Here is a 16,557-nt window from a genome sequence, read left to right on the forward strand (position 1 = left end):
ATAATATAAAATAATTTTTTAAACCTTTGTTTCTGGAGCTCTTGCGCCAAGATAATAGATCTTGGCGCCAGGGATACGTATGTTCCCTTTGCCCCCTCTTTTTCATTGTTCCAGAAACCAGTCTTGTCTTCGCTACACTATTCATAAGCCCATCCATCATTATGAGCTATTTCTAAACACTTATACAGTAATTTATATTAAAAATTATAATTTCTGTCTTAATGGGATATGAGTTCTGTAGTGTAGTGGTTATCACGTTCGCCTCACACGCGAAAGGTCTCCGGTTCGAGCCCGGGCAGAACTAAGTTTTCACTTTTTCAACTTATTTTTGTTTTTCCATTTTTAAAAATTTTTTTATTTTAATTTTACTTTTTATTAATATAGAAAGTAACCGTTTTAATTAGTAAGTAACCCTAATATTTTTTTATTAATATATAAATTAATCGGAAGAATGAAGTAATATTAAACACTTTTACTGAAAAGTCTGAACTTTTGAGATAAATAAAATAAAGGAAGAGTTAACGCAAATAAGATATATATATATGATCAGTACTTGAGAGCGTATATACTCAAAGAGGCGACATACGGAAAAAGGCGGCCATGTTTTTGCCAAATAAGCGCGTAACTTAAATGAATTTAAGTAAAAACAATTGTAAAACACAAAATTTTAAACGAAAGTTTGTTTAGAAAATTTAAATATTTTTTTTTTGTTGCAGTTTTTAAATAAAATTATTTATTAAACTAGGCGCTTCAGTCACAGTTTCTTCGTGTGACAAGTTCAGAATATAAATATTGGCGATTTTTTCGGCAACTTTTTCAGGAATTATTTTAATGCTATCTAATTTCAAACCCAATTGCCAGTTATATTTCACTGGCAAAAATTAAAAAAAAGTGTTGATCTGTTGAGGTTATTCTTCAAAGTTTCTTAAAAAAGAAGCTAGAAGATTTTTCAAGTCGTTTTCTCTATAGTTTATTTTATGTCAAAAAGTGTACTTTTTGACGCGTACATATACTGTTTTAAATTGCTTTTTTTTTGGGTTCTAGCACATCAAACACAAACACACAAAAAAGATTATTTAGCTAATTAAATTAAAATTACAATGTTTGATACTTGTTTTTATATTTGGACTTAACAATTAAAAAAAACAAACTACTATTTATTCGATATTTTTCTTGACGCCATTATAGTATTGCGTTCAGCCTACAAAGCTAGTTGTTTAGGATAAAATGGCTGCGTCCTTATTCTGATCGATTTTCAAAAAAATCCTTAATGCAGGGTTGTATTAATTGCTCTAAAGCAAAAATACAATATTTAGAATTTAGAAGTTATAAATATGCAGTTTAAAGTACTTATTGATTCGTTAACTGCTTTGAGAATATTTTTTTTAAATTTGATTAACATTATATTCTGTAAACTCAATGTTTGGTATTTTCAAAGTTTTCCTGATTCAGGGCCGGTTCAAGGATGTTTTTTGGTATATGCGAGATCAAGGTTTGGCGCCCCCTGTAAAAAAAAGTGATTCCTTTGAAAATTTGAAAAAAAGTACTTTGGGGGGTTATTTATTTTTATAAGTTTTTAAGAAAAGTGTTATTGAAATGCTTATTAAAAATCAAAATTAACAGCATTAGTATTAACATGTAGATATCGCTTTAATTGACAAAAATAAAACGTATTACCAAATAACAAACTTTTTAAAGTTTGGCAAAATGATTCAAAAAGAAATCGGTTTTAATAGTACTCATAATTTGGTGTTCAATTTCTAATGTGGCCATCCACATAAGCGGTCCTGAGAAATAATCAATTGGAGATTTGAAATTCTTTCTCTGCTGGTCATTGATACCATGAGCAAAACCAAAGTTTTCAATGCTACACACACATTAGGAATGATGTCAATCCATCATTTTTGACTATGTTGAAAGTGACAATGGTGTTAGAGACAGCTATCTTTTGATGGTGTTTAGGGACAGCTATCTTTTGATGGTGTTTAGGGGCAGCTATCTTTTAGCAACATTAGAGCTAAGATTACAATATCACCAAACAAGTCATGCCTATTGACGTCACTCTTGCCATCAGCTGTCAAAACAGAGCGCAGGTTTTTGCACTTTTTGTATCTGTGTTACATTTGTTATTCTGTTAAATTATCGAGGAATTCAAAATACGTGCTGTAATTTCATCAGTTCAAATCTTTATGACAAAGAATTATGTGCAGAGTCTAAAACTACAAAAAAGAAATTTACCTTAAAGGACTCCATTGCCGAATTTTCAGATTTATATATACCTTTATAGTAAAATTGCTTCTTGATCTTTCATGGCCTGACCACAACTTCATAAGAGAACCTTAGATCTCCAGATGTCAAGCTTTTTGGTCAGTTCCCTGGCATCTGTAATAATACATTACAGCCTATTTTCCGATTTCATGTTCTCCAAAAAAGTCTTGATATTTCAATTAGTTTTAAAGTGCTCTCTATATTAACAGTTTTTATCTTAAGTGTTTTGCTTACTAAATTAAATTTGAATGAGACATCATACCAAGAGACCAAAGAGCAGAATAATTTGATACAATACAATACATTATAATACAATACATTAAGAACTTACTAAAGTTACATGCACATACAAAATTACTCAAGATTATTAACAATAACACGATGTTGCAATTATTAATATGATGTTGCATGCTAAACACAGCTCCTTTTAGTAAAAATTGTATTATGCGCATGTAATAATATATGAAGTTGTATTAATACAACTTCATTCAGCTGAATGCGTTGCATATTTGCAAAAGTTTTACAAATATGTATTGAATTGCAGCAATAGCTTGCGATACAGCTTCATTTTACTTAGCATATACATTATAACATTTACTTAATATATAAAATTATTTTAAAAAGCTATTTATAAATATGTATAATAGTTATCAACATATAAGCCAACATATAAACATTGTCAATAACTAAATTAGTAAACGTTTTTATGTTCTGTTTAGAACATAAAAACGTTTTAAAAATGGTAGAAATTCCGTAAAACCACGACGCAAGAAGCCCTTTGGCATCTTACCGCACGTAACCAAGGACATCTTGCCTCATCTGTAGTGAGTGCAAGTTTAATACAAATAAAATTAATTTTATTGCTAAGTTATAAAATTTCTTGACTATATATTACGGTGGGATAAATTCTCTATAAAACAACACATTTCTTACCTTAATCGCATAAGTATTGCCAATCCAATTAACATTCAAAATTAGAAGCAACTTACCAACAAAATCCTCCTAAAAGTAATAAACCGATTTAAACCTCACCTACCAGCAATATTAAAAACATTTTTCATTCCACAATTTTTTTTTAACTTTATGAATAGTATTATAGAGGGATAAAACATTACCGTTCTATGATACTCTCACATAAGTAAAATGACTTCTTGCCCCACGGGTCATCTTGTCCCACCCTACCCTAATATTGGTTGTTAATGTTTCGAAAATAAAAAGTAAAAATAGGTTTGCCATACCATACATTCATTAACTTTAACAACTTTAAAAAAATAATAATAACAATAATATTAATAATAATAACAAGCCATTAGAAAAAAATATATATAATTGTACCTTTTTATAAGTTATATTAGATAGTTTTATAAGAAAATGTAAGTTTACCTAAAACATTTAAAATTACTCATGTAATAATAAACGTTTTGATAAAAATTAACTTACTCGTGTAAGTAAAAAAAAAGTAAAGGAGCCATCCCTAGCAAGAATCGTTTTCTTTCTGTTTTTTTTTCTTAGCGTCTCCAATATTTGGAGCACCATTCCTCAATCATTAAAATAATTTAAACTTCTTTCTTACAATCTGTTTTGTCCCTTTGTGCAATCAAGTTTACCTCAGAGAATCTGTAAGCATTGTAACTTGTACTTTACCTCCGAAGTCATGTTAAAAAAGCATGTCAACATTAATCATTCCAATATTATTAACTAAATAGCTATTACCCTTTTGCGAGTTAGATCTGTTCGCGAAGAACAGGAAAGAATTGCAAAAGAGAGTTAATGGCCATAATTGCAGTAGAAGAGAACGCAGTCTTTGCTGAATAGTTTGATGAGGACGAAATCGAAATAGAGGGCTTTAATACTCCAAATGGTGCAATTATTTCAGACGAATTGGACTGTCCTTTTTCAAATTATACCAATTGACGATTATTTAAAAAATCCTTGGATGGACAAAGAGTAAGGCAAGTTCTCATGACTCACTTAAATGTGGAAATACCCAACAAGCGACTAAATGGTATTCAAACATAGAAACATGAAACTCATTTGAAAATTTTCAATAAAAATGTCTAAATTAAGAACGATCGGAATTAATCGCCTCCCCTCCTCCCTCATTTTATTCCTAGAATCACCCCTTTATGTAACACAGTCAAATTGGAATGCAACAGTGTCAAAATGTATTAATAAAATGTTGAAATTAAATGATAAAATGTTGAAATGAGGTGTGGTGATACAATGTCGAAATGAGGTGGGAACCATGAAAGAATCTGCAAAATTTAAATATTGAAGCGGCTCTAATTTTAAAGATATCTTCAACTTCAACTATTATTTCACATATATATTTAACCAGGATATTGTTTTTAGTATAAAATTGTTATAAAATACTTTATGAATAACTCAAATCATTTAAAAATATTATTGTTTTTGATAATAAGTTTTGTTTTTAATAATAGTATATATAAAAAATATGTTGCTCAAAGTTTGTATTGAATTTAAAAAGATAGTTCTACCCGGGCTCGAACCGGGGACCTTTCGCGTGTGAGGCGAACGTGATAACCACTACACTACAGAACTTGTATATAATGGAAAATAATAACTTATATATTTTACTAAGCAATATGCATATGGTATATGTAGAAAACTTTAATTTAGAATTTTTTTTTGTATTTTTTAAAATTATTAACACCGCCCCACGCAATTTCGCGTCATTTATGTGACCATAAAAGAGCTAATAACATAGTTTTATTGATATATATTAAGTATATAGTAACAGTATATATATATATATATATATATATATATATATATATATATATATATATATATATATATATATATATATATATATATATATATATATATATATGTATATATATATATATATATATATATATATTTAAACAACTTTAAAAAGTATTCTACACAATAGAGTGCTCAATGTTCTTAAAAGAACAGAGCAATTATATTAGTAGTAGAAAATCACTTATACTTTGCTGAATTAACACAATGTTTCCCGCTTCCTAGCGTCAAAGTGATAATTAGCTAGTGAAAGGAGCTACTTATTTTAAATTACTTTTTTCATTAATTACTTACTTACGTTTAATAGTGTTATTATTTGTGTTTATATCACTGGGGTTTACTTAATAAAGTTTTAATAATAATAATGTCAAAAGTTTTAATAATAATAATGTCAAAAACGTCAAAAAGCAAAAGAATAAAGCTGGAATGCATTGATTGTGGCAGTGCACAGTGATCAGGAATAACCTAAAATTAGGCCAAAATTAATTTTGTCAAAAATATTTATTCAAAATTGCTGAAAATTAACTCTAAGATGTAAAAAAAGTAGAAAAGGAAAGAAGACTCAAAATATTTCTAAAAGAGTTAAGTATGGTCAGGGGTAGCAACTTTTACTAGGCCCCCCTCCCCACCACCTTGTTTCTGAGTAATTTTAACTAAATAAGTTTTAAACTAATTATTATTTTGAAAAGCAAATAAAAAATTATGAAAATAATTAGTTAACATGATTTATACGTTTTATATTTCACCTAAATTGAAAAATAAGCTTAAATTTAAATCATATACATCTTCATAATCTATTTCCTCAGTAACTAATTCATAATTTTCTTCATCTTCGTCTTCATTGTCATACTCATTGTACTCATTATCAGTTTTATTATCACTTTGGATTTCATCAATAGTATTTTTATTTGATTTTTTAACAAGTTCTAGAGCGCTCTTTTATAATTGAATTGTTTTAACTTTACTTCTATCTTGAGAAATTATTATAGTCGATATTATTGGATCACTTGTAATAAGAAGATAGTGAAGTTGGTCCTCAATTGTATGGAGTCTTGTATCTTTTCTTGAATGGTGAAGTCTGAATTGTTTATTATCTTTATTTCTAGATTCTTGAGCGTCTTCTGAATATAATCCAACTGGCAACAAGAACTTTGAAATTATTTCAGAACTGTGAAGCAATAACTTATGCATAGATACAGGCATATAAAACCAATTATATTTTTCACAATAAAGCTTTACTGTTTTAGTGGAATATTCACTGAATTTTATTGTATCTATCTCATAACTTGAATTTATTATGTTCAAAATGTTTGCTAAACGTTCTATTAATTCTTTATCTATGCCTCTAATAGAAGAAAATAAATCAAAATGTTTAAATGCTCGTCTAGCAGTATAACCATCATTTGAAGTTCCAGTACCACCTTGCCTAGGAAAATCTACTCTTGACCCTAATTCTTCAATAAATTTATTTTGTACGATTCGTTTTTTTTTTCCGCAAACTTCTTTGTCGTCATTACCACGAATTTTCCATTTTTTAATTTCAAGTCTGTAAGAAATGTGTAACAAACATTCAAAACACCTTATCCGAGCATGCAATGGAGAAAGACCTAATTCAATGTTATCCATATTAGAAGTTGGAATTGGTATTGAGCCACATGCAATAGAATTCATTTGTTAAGGAGAAGCTGAACATATATTACAAACTTGTTGTGAAGAAATTGAGCATATTGCATTGGCAGCCTTACCATCAATCATTGTTAATTTTAAATTAAATTTAACTTTAGTTACAATTACTTCTAAACCATTTATTAACTCAAACTCAATAGTATCCGGCAAATCATTTATGTAGAGACTAGCCCTAGTGGCACACCGCTAGTCATAGGGACCCACTCAGATGTTATTCCGTCTAATACTACTCTCTGTTGCCTACCAGTTAACCAATTCTTAACCCATTTAACCAGGGTGTTACTAATGCCATAGGCAAGCAGTTTGTGTAACAGGTGCCTGTGTGGAACTTTGTCAAATGCTTTAGCAAAGTCAGTACAAATTACATCAGCAGGAAACTCTAGGTGCATGCTTTGTGTAAGTATATCATGTGATTCAAGAAGATTTGTGACACACCCTCGCTTAGGAACAAAACCATGTTGAGCTTTGGATAAAAGATTATGTTTTGTGAAAACTTCATTATACAATCATGTATGAGACTTTCCATGACTTTGCAGACAGATGTTAGTGATATTGGTCTATAATTTGATGGTTGAAGTTTACTTCCTTTTTTTAAAACATTAGATTTTTTATCACAAATCTGGAGCATCACCCATGAATATAGATTTCTTATAGATTATTGTGAATGGGATTGCAAAAGATGTTGCACACTTTTTAAGAACGCGTGGATGTATTTCGTCGTAACCCATGGCTTTATTTTCAGATAACCCTTTTAGTTTTTTTCTACTTCATGCTCATGAATACTGTTTTCATCAAACTGACATATGATTTGTGTGCGTAGATCAAAATGTGGCATAGAACTTTCTTGTTCAACTGCAAACACTGTCTGGAAATAATTGTTTAGTAATGTGCAAACTTTGTCTTTTTTTGTAGTGGTTGAGTTGTTCGTTGTTTGTAGACTGCAAATTTGTTCATGAACTCGTTGTTTGCTGCAAATGTGTAAGTGTAGGCATTTTGGATTAGACTTAGATGCATAAACTAAAACTTCTTCATATGAAAGTATGGCGCCTTTAACTACTTTTTTAACATTTTTGCAAGCAACTTTATGTGCATTTCGTAAATTTTTATGAGTATGGCGGCCTGCAGCGATACTCATAAAAATTTATAAGTTAACATGGCCTGTTTGGTCGCTGCAATTGATTCAATTGTTTAAGTAAGGACAATGTCATTAATGTCATGAGGTCTATATATACAACCTAGTAACAATGATTCGCCATCAAATTTGATTATATACCATACTTGCTCAATAGCTTTAGAATTAAGTTGCTTATTTCTAACTTTTGTTGTAATTATATCACTTCTTGTGTATATTGCAACGCCTCCTCCTTTGCTCTCTCTGTCTGCTAAATGCAGTTCATATCCTTTTACAACCGTGTCAGATGTATTATTATACCATGTTTCTGCAAAAAACATTATTTGAGGTCTTTCATGCATTGGCTTAGATGTAATTCTAGCTATAAACTCTCCTTTTTTTGAATTGTTTAATGAACATGGGTTGTTTGCCCAGAAACATAATTGTCCTGATATTAATGAAGATGAGGTTGATGATTGTGAAGATAACTGTGAGAGGTTGGGTTTTGACTTTAATTTCAATTTTGATGGGCGGATTCGTTTATTATTACTTTGATGGTGTATCTCAGGTTTCGAAGTTGTTAGGTGTGGTAGATGAAATTGAGCTGGTAGCTGATTTTCTGTTTCCTTCATTATTGCTACTATTGACGTTACTTCGTTGGCTATTGAGCGCGATTATTGCTGATTTAAAAACATACTGTTTATTTCTGGTTGATTCAATAACGTCGATCCAGAAAATTCTACCGGTGCGGCGATGGATGACATTCCGAAATGGCTGATCTAGCAGCCCTGCAGCTTTAAGTTCTTCATTTTGTTTGACTATTTGTGATCGCTTGGCATTAAAATCAGCCTGCTCAGCAGGAGTTCTATCTTCATGAGCAAATACTTTCTCATATTGCTTAATGGTATGATGTCTGCAGGTGTTTAGAGCTAACTCTTTCTCTATTTTATTTGAGAGAGATACTTGGATAATGTTAGAGTTAGAGCTATTTCATGTTGCTTTTAGTTTGCCTGATTTTAGTCTGCGAATTTAATTTTAACATTTTCTAATCCAACAGCACCAAAAATATCAATCACTTGTCTACTATCCTCAACTGTGCTATTTTCTAAGATTCCAATACCAATGACATTTAATTCTCTTGATGGGTGTGTTTATTCACAGTTGAAATTAGTGAACATATCTGCTGACATCTGAAACATGCCCACAAACAAAAAAGTTATATGCTTTAAGAGACTTATTAGCCTTCATATTTTCATTTGTTTATTGGCTCTGTGTATTTATGAGATATATGTATATATCACTCCACTAGATATCTGGCAAAAGTGATACATCATCTTTCCAAAAGGCTTCCACCAATGTGTATGGATCTGGTAGCGTGCTTCTGTCACTTAAAGTAAACTTTTTTTTATACTTAAACTTGTCAGTTTCATCTAATGTTTCAAAATAACTTGATTCTTTCCAACTTTCTATATTTTAGATGTATAGAAGATAATAAAAAAAATTCCAAATGTTCACTTTTTCTTAATTCAACTAAAAACGCTGAAATTGTTTGTTTTGACTGCCAACGACTTGCGCATGCGCACGTGCTTTGCAAAATCAAAATAACGAAAAGGGGTCTATTATCTTTTGTGATTTTAACTCTTAAAGTTCTTAAACTTATAAGTTCTTAAAAGTTTAGTTTAGTAAAGAATTCTTAAAGTTAATTTTTCATTAGTAAAGAGAAAGGGATTCTCCCTTTTATGACTTTTTGTTAACGAATTTTCAAATATGTAAGTCTTCCCATAATGAAATTAATACTTATGAGACAAAATCTTTCTCTTTGTTAATTTTTTATATATGTGTAAGTCTCCCCTTAATGAATCTTTTATTTGTGAGACAAAGTTTGTGAAGTTTTTTCAAATGCATAAGTCTTCCCTTAATGAAATTATTGCTTGTGAGAAAAAATCTTTCTCTTTGCTAACTTTTTATAATTGTGTACGTCTCCCCTAATTAAAATTATTTATTGTTTTTGGTATTGTATTGCTGTGATGTAAAACAATTGCAATAAGTATTGTATTGTTTTTTTCTAACAATACAATAAAATTCGAGAACCATTGTATTGTATTGTTTTAATGAAATAAAAGTACAATAACTATTGTATTGTTTTGATGAAAACAATTACAATAACTATTGTAGTGTATTACTTTACATTACAGTAGAAAAGCTAACGTCTTTTAACGTATTTATATTCATCTCTGACAAACTTACTATTATTTTTGCAATTTTTTATTTACGGATTTGCAATATATTACAAATTTTATTTTTTACATATTTAGATTTCGCATCACCTATCTTGTTATGTATTTCTAAGCTCTAAATGGCCGCAAAATATTGCCTGTCTGATGATAGCCTTACTATTATGAAAAATAACATTCATAAAATATTTTATTCAGCTCTTTTATTTTTTCCTCTTGATTTTAATGCTGCAAAGGAACTTAAAATACATATGAAAGTTAACTTTAGTAACACAAACAGTTAAACATAATAATTCTTCTTAAATAAAAATGTCAATGCCTTTTATTACAATAACAATATATTGTTATTGTATTACAAAGACGAATTACAATACAATATTTATTGTTATTGCAGTGGGTCATTACAATACATTTTTTTTTCAGATATATTGTTATTGTTTCTAAATTAAGTTAATACAATATCCATAATTATTGTTACTGTTATTGTTTTCATTACAAATATAATAGTCCTAACCCTACTTGTGAGACAAAATCTTTCTCTTTAGACATTAGGATTCAATTTAACAGTCGGACATCAGACATTGTCCTACTAAAAGATTTGATTATTCAAAATATTGATACTAAATTATCATTTTTTTTTTTTCAGCATCTTTGTTCAATCCCTTAACTAGTTTATCTGATGAAGCCATCCAAGCTTGAGGAAATCACCAAGGCGAAATATTTAATACAAATATCTTAAATATAACTATTTTGAATGTATTTTAATGAAAACTTTATTATTTAGTTTTACGTGCTCCACTTGCACGAGGTCGTTTACATGAAAAGATAGTTTAAAAAGGCATATGCTGCTTATGCATAATACCAAATTTGCTGACAAGTAATGTAGATATAAAAGAACTCCTTGTTATTATCAAAACTTCAGCTAAGTGTTTTTTCAAAAAATGAAATTAATTAAACACATAGAGGAGTGTTATAAAGGTGTAATCTCTACAGAAACTTACTTATCAACATGGAAAGAAAAAGAGGAAATTAATAGTTCCGTTTATTCCAGTAAACAAACTGGAAGTAAACATAGCAGCAAAGAAACAAAAACAAGTTATTTTATTTGTCAAATTGATGGTCATTCAAAACCACATCGACCTGAAATAAAACCATGATAAAAGACTAATAAAAGATACTTCAGAAATAGCGTTAAATTGAATGCTTTCTGTCCTGCTAGAATGATTGTTAACATAAATAAAAATGGAACCACAAATGTGCCTTACATAAAAACTCACTATCATACTGTTGTTGTTAGTAATACTATGTACCAGCCAATTCCAGATAATGTAAAAAAAAAAATATTTCTGCTAAGTTATATATTGGGGTACCAGTAAATCAGGCCATCATGATTATGATGAGAGTTTTGGAGAAAGAGAAAATAGAGTTAATGAAGATAATGTTGTTCTCACTAAATCCAATCCTCTTACAAAAAATTATATTTCTGATATCAGCAGAGTCATAAAAAAGGGAAGTACTTCTTCACATTTACTAGTTCAAAAATTCATGTGTGAAGAGTTTAATAGCATTTTTGTATATAAACCACAAGGTAAACAAACTATTGTTGGGCCCTAAAGTGTATGATGGTATTGATCTCAACAAGGATTTCTTTTTTAATGCAATACAAACAAAGCAGCAGCTGGCAATGTTTGAAAAGCATGCGTCACAAATTGCTTGTATTGATTCAACAAATAGTAGTAATCAATATGCAATTCCACAAGTAACTTTGCTTGTGCGTGATAATTTTAAAAAGGGCTATTAAGTAGCTTTTTTTATTTCCAATCATTCTAATGAACAAACTATAACACCATTTTTGGAAAAAAAAAGAATAGATGTACCAATCCAGTAAACGTTAATGCTGTTATGACAGACAATGATTGCTCCAGCTGAAATGCTTTTTCAAAAGTCTTTTGAGCACATTACACACGTCACTTGCTATGCAAATGGCATGTGTAATGTGCATGGCGTGCTAAACTTGCTTTAGCTGGTCCTGCTCATTTACAAAAAGAAATTTACCAGATCTTAAAGACAATGATTGATGAAAAAGATCCTATAATTTTTACATCGATTATGAAAGGTTTTGTCAAAGGATATGAAAAGACATGTACTAATTTCGTAAATTACTTTGGAACTTACTACGCTTCTCAACATGAAAAATGGGCTTCTTGTAATCGGAATTTTCATTATGCGGATATTGACACTAATATTTTGCGTGAATCATTTCATAAAAAATTGAAGACAGTCTATATGAATAGACAACCCAGTAAAAGGTTAGATGATTTGATTAAATTACTTTTACAAATTGAGGAAGATAATTACTGAAGACACAAAAGAAACAACATTTATCTAGGAACTATATCTTTCCCTAAAAAATATTAAAAAAGTCATGAAAAAGAGATGCTGATTTCAGACATCTGCGTTTTTAAATGTTCATCAATCAAATGTTCATCAGTTGGCCATAAAAAATTGAAGCAAAAGTAAGCAGTGCAATCACTGGATTTTTAAAGAGTTCCCCTCATTTCTGAAAATTTATGTAACAAGTCAAATGGGAAAAGTGGTTTTTCTTCAAAGTTTGCAGAATGATATTGTTTTATGTGAAGTAATTTTTCTGTCAGTTTATTTTCAGTCATGTCACTCTTTATCATTGCTTCATACAGATTTTGATATTCCCACAAAAAAGATAATTTTTAGTAAAGATTTCTTGAATGGCTGTGAAACGAGCAGTGAGTCTACCAATCACAGAGCCAAGAATGTAATAAAAACCGCTCCGAAATGTAGCTTCCTCTCCTGATTCTGTTTCGGTTGATTCCATGAAACGTTCATCACCTTCAATTTGCTTCCAAGCAAAACCTTTGCGCTTCACTTTTTGGTAAAACGGAAATTTAGAACTGATTTTTGCAGCATCTGCAGCTAATTTAGCTTTTTTCAAAACTGTTGGCCATTCCTCAAAAACATATTTAAGGCCTTATCAATGCTTTAAAATTTTTCATCTGATTATCGCCTTTATATGAATAGTTTCCTTTTTTGCCTGAATGACCTAGTTTCAGCAATTAATCAATGTGAGGACTTTTATCAAAACTTCAGACATGAGAACATATTTGAAAGAGCTCAAATATTTCAGGGCACTTCTAATCTCAGTTTTTGTATTAGGCGAATAAATACAAGCACTGAACTTTTTCCAAAGATTTAATGATTAAACTCAATTGATTAGAGAAAAGGCAAATTACGTCAATTTGTTCATTCTGTTCAAACAAATTCAATTAATGACAACCACAGGTTGATAATATAGGCAATGGGTTCTCTATTTGTAGGGTTGCTTGATCACCTTTGACATGTTGGCTCCATTGTCATAGTCTGGGCCACGGCAATTTTCAAAATAAATTTCTAAAGTTTTTTAAATTTCCAGAAATAATCCTGCAAAATCAGATCCATTCTTCTTTAGAAAATCTGCAAAGATAAAAGATACATATCGAATGATAAACGGAGTGTGTTCAGTAAGGGTTACATCAGGAGTGGGATCACCTATAATTAAAAAATACTTCTCAGACTTACATTCTTATACAATTCGCCTGCGAACCTCAGCTGCAAAAAGATCAATAAATTCATTTTGAAAACAATGACTGGTGCAATGCACCTGAAACCATTCACCCTTGCCCCGTGATTGTTTAACTTTCATCACATATCTCTTGAGAATTGGTCATAATGTGAAATTAGTTTCAGCAATCCTAAGAATTTTCCATTTGAGAATCTTCAATTAGGTCAGATTTTTGACAAAATCCCAATACATGTTCACAAAGAAACAGTATCACATCCAAGGCGTGTTCTATAGTTTTATCTCCGGGTACCTGCTTCGTTGAGGATTTGGCGATTCACAAAATGTGGAAATGTGAAACTTGATTTTGAGCGAAAAAGATTCTTCATTTGGCATTCTGATTTTTAAAACAGACATTGAAGATATATGATTTTAAGTATCTTATGGCATATCAAGTGGAAAGGGAACGAAACCAGCCCTGGTTATACTATATGATCAAGCGAATTGCCTGTAAAATCAACTCTTCATAATACGTCACTTTTAAAGTTTGTCTTGCACTAGGTTTGATCGCATGACAACATTTTCTTAATTTTCAAGATCAGCTTAAAAATAAAATTTAAACAATAGCTTTTCAAGACCAGGGTTATTTCTATTGACTATGATAAAACTTGCTTGCTCTATTGTTGGCGGTATTGAACATTTGTGCTGCATATTTGTGTGAAAAGTTGAATTGCTGTAACTGATTTCCCTTGAGGCGTAAGGGAAAAGTTGTAACTGATTTCCCTTGAGGCGTAAGGGTAAAGGGATGAGAAAAAAGAAACTGACTTTTTTCAGATTTATTGCAAAAATTGCAACAATGCAACTTTCATTTTGAGAAAGATTGTCATTGGAAGTTTTCTGTATTGTCTTGAAAAAAGGTACCCTCCTATGAAATATTGTGGGCCGACAGAAGCATTAGCAATAAGCTATTCACGAAGTTTAAAACTTTTATGGAAAGATGTTGCCATTGAATGTAAATATCAAGTCTTTATTCCCTTTAATTCAACTAATTCTCATTGGATTTTAATATATCTGAAAGTAAAAGCAGAAGAAATAATTCTTATTGATTCTTTATATTCTTGTTGATTCTTTATATTTTATCAAATAATGTTTCACATGAAAAGTCAATTGCAGTTGTAAAAGACATTTTTAAGCATAAATTTAACATATTAAACCCAAGAGTTTTCAGCACAAAGCCATTGTTTACAAAAAGACAGTTACAACTGTGGTGTTTATGAATGCTACTATGCATTACAATTGTGTGAAGGTAAATTTCACAATGTTTGTTAGTGACATCCAGCTGTTATTTTGGGACATCGGTTCAATTTATCTTAATCATTATCTAAAATATCTTATTTTTAAAAGACTGTCTTTTTGTTCAAAAAGTTAATTAAAAAAGTTGTTTGCAAAAATATTTGTAGGAACAATTTATATCATTTAAATTTAAGTTTTATAGTTTCAACAAATTTTAATTATAAAATCAGTTTTAAACAACTTTAACAAATTTTTGTGGGCGACAAAATTGCAATAACGGTGTCAAAATAGGCCTCAATTTGTCATTGTATACATTTTTTTTTCTTATCCTGACATTTTAAAAATGTTCTTACTGGTAAGTACTTTCTATTATGGATTAAATGTCTATGCCCAAATTTAATTGAGAAAATTACAAGTGCCTAATATTACAAAAAAAAGGCGACCTAGAATTAACAGAGTAAAAAAATATTTGGTGTTATTATTGCCTCAGTATTTTCTGAAAATGGGCCAGGGGGTATTTGATATTTGATTTTACAATTATTTTCATATATCACTAAATTTTTATAAATTATTTATGCAAAATTATACAAAAAACTTATTATTAATTGACAATTATTTATATTTAATTTTTTTTTTTATATTTAGTTGATGTTAATATAAGCAAAAATAACTTTTTTTACTTTACAATAAATTATTTTTCTCATATATGAATGAAATAGACATTATTATTAATGTCTATTTTATTCATAATTTATTATAACATGTCTTTTCTAGTTTTGTATATTGCATTTGTGTTGGAAAAATTTATTAAGTTGTTATTTTTTATTGCAAAACTTTTAATTATTTGGGATCAGTTCATAAACACAACAAAGATTTTTTATTTTAAGGAAAAAATCTTAACTCTCCATTTAATGAGGTGAAAATTTCGCAAATACATTTATGACACTTTATGTGGTGTATGTTTGAAGAACCTTGAAAGTGGTTTGAAAGAGTTGTATGATATTTGCAGGACAAGTGAAATATTTTTTGCTTGAAAATATATTTTTTTTATTATTATGCTACCAGTTTTTATTATTTATCAATGTTTAGATTAATCCATTGGATAGGGGAGAGGTGAGGGGATTGGTAATTTAGGCCGAGCTGAACTTGTTTGCAAAACAAGTAAACTAAATTGCACTAATTCTTGTTTTTTGGAGTTTTATGTCAATTTAAATATATCTATTTTGTAAAATCTAGGCATCTTGTTTTTTTAGGCGTATGGTGTTTACATTTATACAGATGTATATATAGCACAGATGAATTTTAGATTTATCCTTGTACCTAAGTAGCTTCATTACGATTGTTCTAGATCGCTCTTCTTTTTTTACTCCTATACGATGTGCCCTTTCGATCTCACTTCCTTCAACGGCCAACTTTACATATAAGAATTTCAAGATCTTTTCTTCTGTTTCTTTCCATGTTTCATTTTTTCTTTCAGGTATGCTGTCAATTCTTAGATTGTTTCGTCTTGACCTATCTTCAGCTACTCTGGACTTTTCGCTGATTATTTTTATCATGTTTTCACTCTCTTTTTCATTGGTATCTTTAGCGCATTTGATTTTTGTCTC

General features: G+C 29.7%; 2 non-coding genes across 2 annotated transcripts; one reads left to right on the forward strand and one right to left on the reverse strand.

The window, feature by feature from the left end:
- Window positions 1-231: 231 nt before the first annotated feature.
- trnav-cac (transfer RNA valine (anticodon CAC)) lies at window positions 232-304 on the forward strand. The gene has a single exon. It is a non-coding gene; the product is annotated as a tRNA-Val (tRNA).
- Window positions 305-4,757: 4,453 nt separating this feature from the next.
- trnav-cac (transfer RNA valine (anticodon CAC)) lies at window positions 4,758-4,830 on the reverse strand. The gene has a single exon. It is a non-coding gene; the product is annotated as a tRNA-Val (tRNA).
- Between the last annotated feature and the right edge of the window lie 11,727 nt (window positions 4,831-16,557).

The sequence above is a fragment of the Hydra vulgaris genome, chromosome 13 (assembly GCF_038396675.1).
Source record: "Hydra vulgaris chromosome 13, alternate assembly HydraT2T_AEP".
In the NCBI taxonomy this organism is placed as follows: domain Eukaryota; kingdom Metazoa; phylum Cnidaria; class Hydrozoa; order Anthoathecata; family Hydridae; genus Hydra; species Hydra vulgaris.